Source organism: Cuculus canorus, chromosome 2, assembly GCF_017976375.1.
Source record: "Cuculus canorus isolate bCucCan1 chromosome 2, bCucCan1.pri, whole genome shotgun sequence".
NCBI classification, from domain to species: Eukaryota; Metazoa; Chordata; class Aves; order Cuculiformes; family Cuculidae; genus Cuculus; species Cuculus canorus.
This window is the reverse complement of record NC_071402.1, coordinates 57,930,434-57,942,450: the sequence shown is the minus strand read 5'-3', so window position 1 is coordinate 57,942,450 and position 12,017 is coordinate 57,930,434.

Sequence of the window (12,017 nt, the reverse complement as noted above, 5' to 3'; positions counted from 1 at the left end):
AAAAAGCTTATGAAAAACAAACATATATGAGATGACGCTTGATATAAAAAAGAAATGGAACAGACAAAGCAAAAAGTCTCCTCCAATCCTACACTCTTGTTTTCTCAATAATTTCATATCAGGGTTTCCTCCCATTTTTCGTATTACTAAGAAAAAATTTTAGTGGTGTTAACTCTGAAACATAATTTTGTACCTGTATTTCTTATATTATTTCATAAATAAAGGTAGCGTGTTTTTTAAAAGTATAGCCCTGCACCATACGTCTATCTGTTTTGCAAGGTATATTCAAGATTAACATTGCCTTTCCTTAAACACTCTACCATTGAATCTGAATACTCTCTAGTGATTCCATCTTTCAATTCACATTACATATCATTCTGCTTTTTCAAAGAGGTTCAGACTTCCCTGGAGTATGGTAAATATGAATAGTTTTCCATGTGAAAACCAATCTAATTTAAAATAACTGAATTTTCTGTCTTCTATTTCATGATGCACAGGGTATATTTGAAATCTCACCGGGAAAATCAGCATTTGTCTAGTTCATGACATTTTTACATTATAATTTTTCTGCATGCTAAATAATTTTATGAAAATCTTTCTATGTTTGTACAGTCTTAAATGCCATGATGAAAATATTAACACCATAGGCATTTTTATTCATTATTTCATGTAAGCATCCACATGGGGATTCTTGAATGCAGTGAAACGCATCTATTTGTGTCTATTCAAAGTGCTAACAATGTCTGAAAGTGAATTAAAGAACTCAAATATCTCAGTCTTAACCTGAGTAGTATTAAACTTACTTGATGAAATATTCAGAAATTGCATGCAAATTGTATTTAACATTACAAATTAAATAGGTTGGTTAAAAATTTTTGAAAAGAGAATTTCTGAATGCGAGTCAACTGCTGTACCTTAGAAGTGCAAATTTAAAATATGGGTCCTCTGAATATTACCTGTTCTCAATCAAAATGCAATCATATTATATATTTACTCATTAGTCCCTGACCTATACCTGTGTTTCCACTATTCTGATTACATTGCATCCTTTTTATCTAATAAATTAATATTATTTATAGGATCTTACCTAAATGTACTTCAATATGGTGATATTGGTCTGATAAGATTCAGTTACCAACCATCTAAGATTTTTCTTTTCCCCCTGTCATGGTAAAGCAGTCCATAAGAAGACAAAACAAATTTATTTCTCTTTGAGGAGTTGCAACTCTCAGTCATTTTCTCCTCCAAAACAAATCTCATAGAGACAAATTATGTTAGAGAAATCATTGACTCAAACCTTCTCTTGCATTAGTACTATGAATCATGAAGTGACATTTATTTGGGTAGCTAAAGCAGACTTCCTGGGCAGAAAGGAAGAAGGAGACAACAAAGAAATCAAATGAGCAAACTGCATTACTAAAGGCATAAATTTGCTGAGGAAAAGAGATGCTCAAGAGGGACAGCCTTGGTAGAATTCCAGTCTAGTGAGGAAGAAAATGATCAAGGTTTTACATATCTAAATTATATCATCAAAGTACCTCTTTCTGCACAACCTGTTTGATTCTAAGTTTGAAAAATTAAAAAAAAATAGTTAATGAGATTGAGTACTGTCTGAAACATCTGAACATTATGTAAAAATCTTAAGTTTATATCCAGAATTTCACAGTTGTTTGCTACTTTCTTTCCGAAACAATTACATTGGCATAAGAACTTTTTTTTTTAATAGACTAAAAATTAATAATAAAACTTAGTTACTACGCAGAGTCTGCCATATTATTATTTAAAGCTGTGTTAGGATTTGAGCAAATTAATATACTAGCTGCTGCAACAGATGAAGGACAGGAAAATTCTTCTGTATATGCAAATGCATGGTTCCCTCTTAGCACCATAAAATGCTTTATCTTTTTTTACAGAATTAAAACTCCTCACTTTGTTAGCACAAATGTTTATTTACTTTTTCTGCATTAAAATGCCTTTGCAGAATGACATAAAGATGAAATAAGGATCTTCATATTAACAAACTGGAACAAAACACATAATAACATCATATGAAAGCAAGTGGATTACCATCCAGAAATATAGAAAATCTGATGTGGTTTTGAATTACAAGGAGGGTATTTTTTTCCCAACTTCCTTTCAACATAAAATCAAAATTAATACATATTCAGAGTGTAAAATGCTACCAACTGAAGTAATGTTATCTACCTATTTTTATCAAGAAAAGGATTATCTCTCCAGTACATTATTTTATTTTGAAAATGCAACTGAAATATTTGCCTTTTCTACTTTGAATTAAACTATTTTCTTGTACACATACTTCCAATATGACTCAGAATCCTATTAACTATATTTCTGCTCTGTTTTGAATGGATAATAAGATAAAAACTTAAGTGAAGTCTGAGAAATTAGTTCATTCTTCTTTCAATAAGTGTGAGATATTTGAGGATACAGTTTTTTTTTTTTTTTTAAAAGGAGACTTGTCTGCACATAAAATGTCATGAGATAAGAACAATTTCCCTAACTAAATAATTCTCAATATAGATATGTGAACCAATCTCTGGATCATGCAAGTAAAGGTAAAAGATCATGAAGAGATCATTGCAACATCATCAACGTGTGGGGACTAAGAATATGATCCAGTTAACACAAATGATGGCTCAAGATATGATTACCTTCCAGATGGAAGTTACCTCTGCTCAGCTAAGACGAGGTAATTAAAAAATGTTCCTGTTAATTAACAAATAATTATATAATTATGGTATAAAATTATATTATTTATATATTTTTATAATTATTAAGTATGTAACCTTCTTGACTGTGTTTTCAAATATAATTTGGATCTTAAAAGTGCTAATACATATGAAGAGTATTTGTATTTTGGAGTATTTTTCAAACATTAATCCAAAACTGGGTTATATAAAAACATTTTTTTTTGCATTGCAATTGAGTAGAAGCATATATGCTACTAGTTAGAGAGTTCAGCATGAAAGTTTCAACTGAAGAAGACAACAGACTCCACCTTAAATATTCCTTAAATTTTCCTAATATGTTGCCAAAAATGCATTTAATGCTTTATGGAAGGTTTTTCCTCAAATCCAAATCACTACTAATAATAATGATGGAATTGGTTAAAACTTTTCAGACTTACTGGTTTTGTACAGAAATTAATCGTGCTGTCAAACTTCTATTTTCCGCTCAAAGTTTTTTTAAATAAGACTACATACTATATGCTTCAAATTATTTCAATTATTTTAGGAGGAAATGGATTATATAAACGGAGGAGAACACTTCTACTAGTTCTTATTTATTCTATACAGGAAAATTTTTTGCTGATCCCAAACTAAGTTTTATTCTGACTGAGTAAGCAAAATGCAGAAATGAAAGACTCCAAAGATTTTTAATGTAATGTAGCTTTCATCTCTGGTATTCATACTTTAGGTATGAAGAAGTTGTCATGTTTCAGGGTAAATGAAAACAAGTGGTAAGAAAGGATAATTTTTAGGGAGATAAATTCCTAAATGCTGTCTTAAATGCAAACAGTTGAAGTTCTGAAGCAATCTATGAAATGTTATGCATATGACATAACTGTTTTCCTGTTCTGTGAGTAACTTTAAAAAATTGTTCATTTTTAGAATATGGTATTGTAGGTTGCAGCTTTCCCACTTGAAGAACAAGTTTAATAATCCTTGATGATGTTTTAACATTGCTTAAATAATTCATTGCTGGTTGTCTTTTAATACATCAGGGTGTTGTTTATGGATGTATAGTTGGTAACAAACTGGTAACACTCCTAATATAATTAGAGATATAAAAAATTAATGGCTTTATACTGAGTAGCTTCACATTTCATGACTGCAGTTAGCTCCTTTACTTATCAATGCCATGGGCACCAAATATCCCTTGGAGCCAGAAATTTGTTTAAGCATTTTAATATACTTTTGAACACTGGAAATTTTAACAATATCTTTTCTCATAGTGAAACATGAACAGTCAGAAGGCATTTATGAGGGTGGTGTGTCTGGGCAGAATTATTAAATTGGAGAAGGATGGAAAGGACTTTCTGTAATGCAGATCTAGCCTGTCATGGGAAGCAATAACACAGTCCCCTCTCCCTCGCAAACTACTGCTCAGTGCACACTTATGTGAAGTATCATACAATTTTGACTGGTACCATTGCAATTTTGAAATACCATCCTCCGATGCATAGACACCTGCATCAATGTAGGGAAATGGGACAACCGTGGAAATATGTTTATAGTAGAATAACAGGCTTGAAGATAGTGCCATTAGTAAAACAGAGATACTATTTTGATTTTAAAATATTTAGTTTAACTTAGTCTACCTTGACTTCATATAGGTTTAAAAAATTTCACTTTCACTCCCTACTTAATAATGCAACTTATAAAATTTAGTTATTGCTTTTCTTCAACTTCCAGCTTTGAGAGACCCTTGTAATGATTAGTAAATTTACATGACAGTCCATTTTGATTGTGTAAACCCAGTACAGGAGACACTCCTTCTTTATGTTCTCTTATATTTCCTATTTCTTCATGCATAACACTGTGCACTACATTGTGCACATTGAAAGATAATAGGTACTATAATTATATTTCAGAAGTTAATTTTTGGCAACAGATATTTCTTAGAACTACATTTTGTCACGTTGTTAAATATATCTCGAAAAATCCCTGGAAAAGGCTTACAAAGGAAGCTGATTATGAACCTAATTTTCCAAATGTTGGAATTAGATATAAAAAGGAAAACTGGTCTTTTATGGCTTCCCAGCCTTATCACATGTAGCTGCTGTCATAATCTTGCCATATCTCTCAGCAGGAAGTATTGTAAGCCGCAAACATAACAAGCATATATTAGAAACAGCATCTGCATTTTCTTGAAGAATATGAAGACAGTCTGCTAGAGGGCTACATAACCGGTACTTTTCATGGCTATTAGTCTAAAAATAAAATAATGTGGTCACTAGAAAAAGTGAGTTGTATCAGCTGCTAAGCTTTATTCCGTTTATTTAGGCCACTAATTGATTGCTGTAACAATGATAATGACTTGACGTACGTTAGCAAATGTTGACTTTATTAAGAGCAACTATTAAAAAAAAGCTTAAACAAACAAAATCCTTATCCTGTACAGTGCTTTATTTTGTGTAATGATGTGATCAGTACCGCAGGTATAAAACAGGTGTAAAATGGTACTGAACCAGAAAACAACTTTTTTGTGTTTACTTTTCAATTATTTGCCATAGTGCAACACACATGTCACAAGATAAAACGTAAAGCTGAACCAAAACCGAACAGGCCGCTTCTAGTTGTCTATAAATGCACTGTGATCAACTCTCCCAATCTGTATGAATTGCATGCTAAAACCTTTCCTCTACCAAAAGCTGTAATTCCTTAAAAGAAGGGAGCTTTAGAAGTAGTTGGAAAATCAATGACATCTCTTTCTGTTCTGCAACATTGAGAAGGAGCCTGGCTTGGGCATATAGCTGGAACCTAAGTGACCCCAGCATTATCAGTTTAAGCAGCTCTTGCTAACTGACTTCAGTGCATAACTGAGGATTTGAGTTGACCACCTCACTGGTTTTGATCCAGATATTATTCCAGAAGCACAAGTTAGTAATGTCATTCTTCCCAAATTTTTCACCTTTACTAACCAGGAAGTGACATAAACCTACCCTCAGCAAGCTGTAGATTTTATTTTTTTATCTCTGTGCCACTAATTTAAGTAATTTTTGATTATTTACTCCACTTACTCTCCAAACAAACAAACAAATTAATAAATTTATAAATAATTCCTAATATGTAATTAGAATTTTCCATGTTACCTTTCATATCCATTGCCTTTTGTCCCACTGCTTTCCGCTTTGTGAAGAGTCTGCTCTGATTCTGTCTGCGCCCATGGCTGAAGTAGTTGTCATCAGTGATAATGTTTCCCCAAAGCTATCTCTTCTCTTAGCAGCTCTCTCTCACAGACTTTCCTCGTATGCCATGGGCTCTAGCTCCCTGACTAGCTTGTTGGCCCTCCATTGGGCTCATTCCAAGTACATCAGTGTTTGTCTTCTCATAGGGAGTCCAAAATTAGAGAGCTTTCTCCAGATGACATTCCCAGATGAAACATTATGTACATTTAATGAACTTAATAATTTGGATTCATGGAACTAAAAATAATCTTGAAATACCTTCAATTTGGAATTGAATAGTATAATGTTTCCAGCATTGTAGATGTCAAAGCAATTTCACTGGCTGATTCAGCTTAAATTTTGGCAAAATCAGCAGACTGGCATTTTAAGTACTTAGAACTAGACCAGAACATGGAGAAAGAACAGCATGTTAAGCGAAGGGAATTCAAGGGTAAACAAGGTCTGGTGAGGCAAGGAACATTTTAAAATTGATACAGAACCTGCACAGATAACAACAGAGTGAACTGAAAAAGCTAGAAAATGTGCTGAACCATCTCAATGTTGTTATTTAGGCACTGGGAAAATAATTTGTCCTTAATGGCACTAGATGACCGGTAAGAAACTTATAATTAAAGATGGTCCTGATCTAGTAAAAGTACGTGTTTGGTATAAATATAGAAAAAATATATAGAACTACTCACATAGCTAAATGTCAGGGCCACGAAAATGATCAAAGGACCGGAACAGCTCTCCTCTGAAGAAAGGCTGAGTGAATTTATATTGTTCAGCCTAGAGAAGAAAAGTCCCTGGGGAGACCTTACAGTAGCTTTTCAACGTATAAAAGGGGTTTATAAGAAAGATGGAGAAAGACTTTTTACTAGGGTCTGCAGTGATAGGAAGAGGGGCATAGATGCAACATAAGGAAGAAAATTTTATGATAAATTTGACAAGAGACTGGAACAGATTGCCCATAGAGTTCTGTGTGTCCCATGATTGGAAGTATTCAAGATCAGGCTGGACCAGGGCTGGACCAGGGCTCTCAGCAACCTGGTCTAGTTGAAGAAGTCCCCACCTGTGGAAAGAGCATTGAACTAGATGATCTCTAAATGTTCCTTCCAACCCAAATTGTTCTATGATTCTATGAGATCTACCTGTCTTTTAAATATCTCCAGGTATGCTGACTCAACCACCTCCCCGGGCAGCCTGTTCCAGTGCATGATAAACCTTTTGGTGAAGAAATATTTCCTAATGTTTAAACCGAACCAACGCTGGCACAACTTCATGCCATTCCCTCTTGTGTTATTGCCTAGCACTTGGGAGAAGAGATCAACACCCATTTGAGATGAGGTTTCACCAATACCAAGTACAGGAGCACAACCACTTCCCTGCCCCTGCTGGCCACTCTGTTTCTGATACAGGCCAAGACGCTATTGGCCTTCTATGCCACCTGGGCACTCTCCTGATTCATTCAGCTGGCTGTCAACCAATATTACCAGGTCCTTCTCTGCCAGGCAGCTGTTTTAGCCACTCTTCCCAAAGCCTGTAGATTTGTGTTAGTATGTTATTTGACTGTGATACATCAATGTAGTTTAAGTCATGGCAGATATTGTGGGAAACAAACTAGGAGAATGTAGCAATTAGTGCTAAAACTATATTATATATTACTGTTCTTTATGGTATAAATATTAGAGCTTCTCAGTTCTTTGTCCTTGTCATCAGCAGGTTTCTAGTCCTGAGCACAGTTAATTCACCACCAATTTAGAAGTCTCTGATGTAAGTGCCAGCATCACTGGAATAATTTCATTTTTTTCAGTGTTGTTTTTGATTTAGATAATCCATCTAGCACTACTGGACATACAAAAGACAGAAGGGTAATAATGATTTTATTATATATTGAAAAAGCCAAGCACATCAGCATTTTTTTCTGGACAGCAATAAAAGCCCAGATCACACAGTCAAACCAGAACAGCTAAAGGCAGCACACAGATAACAAAGAATGAGAGACTTATAACAGAAACTCTTGGACACCTCAATACATGTTGGATCTAGCACAGAAAGGCAAAAATACAAACTCTCAGTATATGCCAAGATTTAAACCATTTTGAATCACTGCCTGAGAAAAATTACCTCTAGAATTGTTCCAGGAATCCTGCTGATGAATAGCTGGAAAAGACGAGGCTTTAAAATATGGGGTTTTTTTACTGGGGAATCACATTGTGTAATTTCAGGTCTTGCAAATAATCATTTTCTTCAGGAGGATTGCGCAAAAGTAAGCTACTATATACAAGTCAGAGGAATAAAATATCTTGACAGTCCAAACAAAATCAGGTAAATAGAATAAAGTGCACCTTCGGTAGTCATACTGAATTAAAAAAATTAACCACGTGTTTAAATTTGTTCCGTAATACTATTAGCGTGAAATATCTTAACTAAACATTTTGTTATCTAACAAGCATGTCAGCATAATTATACGTTGCCAAGTAAGAACATGATAGGGCAAGTTTTTTTGATACAGCATTTTTTACTTTCTTAAGCATAAGGAAAGTGACAAACAAGTTAAATATTTTTGAACTGTAGAAGGAAAGAGAGGAATAAGCAGTAGATGCTAAGCAAAGGATAATATGATACTATAGTCTCTGTGGTTCTCTAGGTCTGTGGAGTTAGAGACTGCAGGAGGTCGTCTTGGACTCTAGATGCCATTGGTTTTGGAATGTTCAAAACAAGAGGAGAATTCAGAAGAAAACACGGCAAAAACTAAGTCAATCCACAAAAAAAAATCCAAATTCTCTTGTGCATCAACAACCCCTTGAGAGGAAAGACAATACACTTCCTCTACTTCTGACTGCATTCTGTCTCAAGAGTAAAATTATCAAGATTTCTTAGAATTAAAAGAAATGTTCTCAGTCATACACAGGACAATCCAAATCAGGAGAGCATGTGAAACTGTATGGATTGTTTCTTTTTGGGCTTACATTCCAAAGCTAGCACTGTGGTTAACATGTAGGTAGTTCCAGAGAGTTTTACATTGTTCAGTGATAACAAAGTGGTTAAAACAAAGAAAAATAAAAAATGAAAAACGAGTCACAAAACAAGGCTCTATTAAAAAAAATCTATGAAAAGATAAAAAAGTTCTGCCATAAAGGTGATTTAAATTCAAGAGCTTTATATAAATGCATTAACATAAGTTGACATCTTAGCCAAGTTTTGCACACTACTTAGAAGACACGTAGGCATCATACTTGTTCCTAAATTGCGTGCATAAGTCATACAGAAAATATTTTACCCTGGGTCAGTTAACTGACGAGATATGATTCCATAATCAGGTACTAAATAATTTTGACTTAGCCTCTATAGGAGTTGTATGTTCATAGATACATATATGCACATTTGCGTTTGTATGTGATTAATTATATAAATAATGTGATTAGTTTATTCTTAACATCTTTAGTTATTGTTATCTTGGTCTGCTAATGCTTTCTAACAGATAACACTACATAAATATTTAAATTAATAACCACATCTTTGTTATTGTAAGATTAATTTTTATGATGCTTTCAATTATCATGAATAAACTTGTTAGCTGGAAATGTCCAAATCCTTGCACATTGTTTTATATTAGTCAAAAGATAATGTCATACTGTAATATAAAAGGATGAGATGCTTCAACAAAATTATAGGTATGCCCACAGAATTAATTTCTGAGTACCTTAATATCTTCCGCAGAAAAGGAGCAGAGTTCCTAAGTCAGTAATACTGACATCATAAAACAGTATTTAGTACCTCGTGTCTTATGATTTCCATTTGGTAAACATTCCAAAACTAAATTCAGTTGTTAATTTTCTCAGAAGATATTTTTATAAACTTTTTTGGCTTATTTGATCCTTCCCTGTAACAAAGCTTTCCACTAGTAAGAACGTATTTATACATTCTTTAAACAGTGTCTTCTCTGTGTATCTAATTTTCATTTCATGTTTTGCATGTCATTGACTTTGACCTTGTAGCTAGAAATAATAAATGTCACAGACCTCTTTAACTGCAGGATATTTCAGGACATGCTTTCTGGGAGCATCTCTCAGAAGCACATCACCAGTGCATTATGTATCATACTTTTCTGCCTCTATTAGCCATGATAGAGAAGGGAGTGAAATTTGACCCTGGAAAACAGCTAAACCATTGTCTTACGTCAAGACAAGCCTGAGAGACTGTACTAGTGAGCTGACACCTTGCATGTCCATAGACCTTCAAGGCTCATGCTCAAAGGACAAGGTGTTCAGGAGACGATATTGTGACATTGCAAGAATGCAAATGCTACTACATCAGTGACAATTGTTCGAAAGTTTACAAGCTATACCTTTATTCTGGTGCCTGAATTTAATCCACTCCTGCATAATACTCATGTAGGGTTTTTTTTAATCATATATTATTATTGTGTCTCATTCTGATGATATGTTGCAGCAATAAATCATCGGTGTACTGCTGCTCTGATGAGCTGTTGCTTCAGCAATCCTTTTAATCTGTCATGCAAATGGTATATTAATAAGATATACCAATGCTGTGTTCTGAAAAAGGTAGCACTGCCCAGGAAACAAAAGGGTTTGGAATGTATCCAGTATGATTGAGAGATAAAAAGTCATTCAGCACAGCATTCTAGGAGCGGGCTTCCCAGCCACAGTATTTAATCTTGTTTTTCCAAATTATTTGTGTCAATATACTTAAACAAACCTAATTTGTAGGAAAGAGGCAAACACTTTTGAAAAGTACTATTTAACTTGAGATAAGACAACCAGTATAAAAACAGCTGCTTGATTTTTATCAAGCAAGAGATTTTAACTTCATTGTGCAAATAACAGGGCAGAAGAGAAAGCACATAAGCATATGAACTAAAAGCTAAATGAAGGAGCAGAAAGCTCCTTTGAAATATGTGAATCCTACATACATGTTTAACACTGGCCATGAGTAAGATTCGTGGTATCATAGAATGTTTTGGGTTGAAAGGGACATTAAAGAACCTATAGGTACAACCCTCTCCCATGGACAGGGACATCTTCCACAGTCAGAGACACCTTCCACTAGATCTGGTTGCTCAAATTCTCATCCAAGCTGGCTTTGAACACAATCAGGGATGGAGCATCCAAAACCTTTCTGAACAACCTGTTCTAGTGCCTCATCACCCTCACAGGAAAAAAAAATAATAATATTTAATCTAAATCTCTTCTCTTTCAGCTTAAAACTGTTACCCCTTGTCTTGTCACTATACTCACTGATGAAGAGTCTCTCTTCATCTTCCTGGAGATCCCTTTATGTATTGGAAGGCTACTATAAGGTCTATCTGGAGTCTTCTCTTCTCTAGGCTGAACAAGTGCATCTCTAAAAGCCTGTCCTCATACGTGAGGTGCTCCAGCCCTCCAATTATCTTTGTGGTCTTCCTCCAGACTCACTTTATCAGACCTGTGCCCTTCCTGTTCTGAGGACTCCAGAACTGAACAAAGTATTCCAGGTGAGGTCTCATGAGAGCAGAACAGACAGGGAGAATCACCTCCTCCAGCCTGCTGGTCAAACATCCTACAGCCCAGGATACAATTGGCTTTCTGGGCTGCAAGCACACATTGCCAGCTCACGTTGAACTTCTCATCCACCAGTACCCCCAAATCCTTCTCCTCTGAGCTGATTTCAATTTATTCTCCAACAGCCTGTATTTATGCTTGGGATTGCCCCAACCCAGGTGCAGGACCTTCCACTTGGCCTTGTTGAACCTTCCTTTTTTAAAAAGGGAGATACATTTCCCCTTTTTTACTCTATGAGTACTTCACCAGACTGCCACAACTTTTTAAATATGATGGATGATAGCTTAGCAACTTCATCTGCCAGTTCCCCCAGGACCCGCAGATGCATCTTATCAGGTCCCATGGGATTTTGCACGTTCATGTTCCTTAGATGGTCTTGCATCTGATCCTCGCCCACAGTGGGCAGTGCTTCTGTCTCCCAGTTCCTGCCTTTTCCTTCTGCAACTTAGGCTTTAGCCCTTGCCAGTGAAGACTGAGGTAAAAAAGTCATTTTGTATGTCAAACTTTTGCATATCCTGGGTGACCAGGTCTCCCATTTCCTT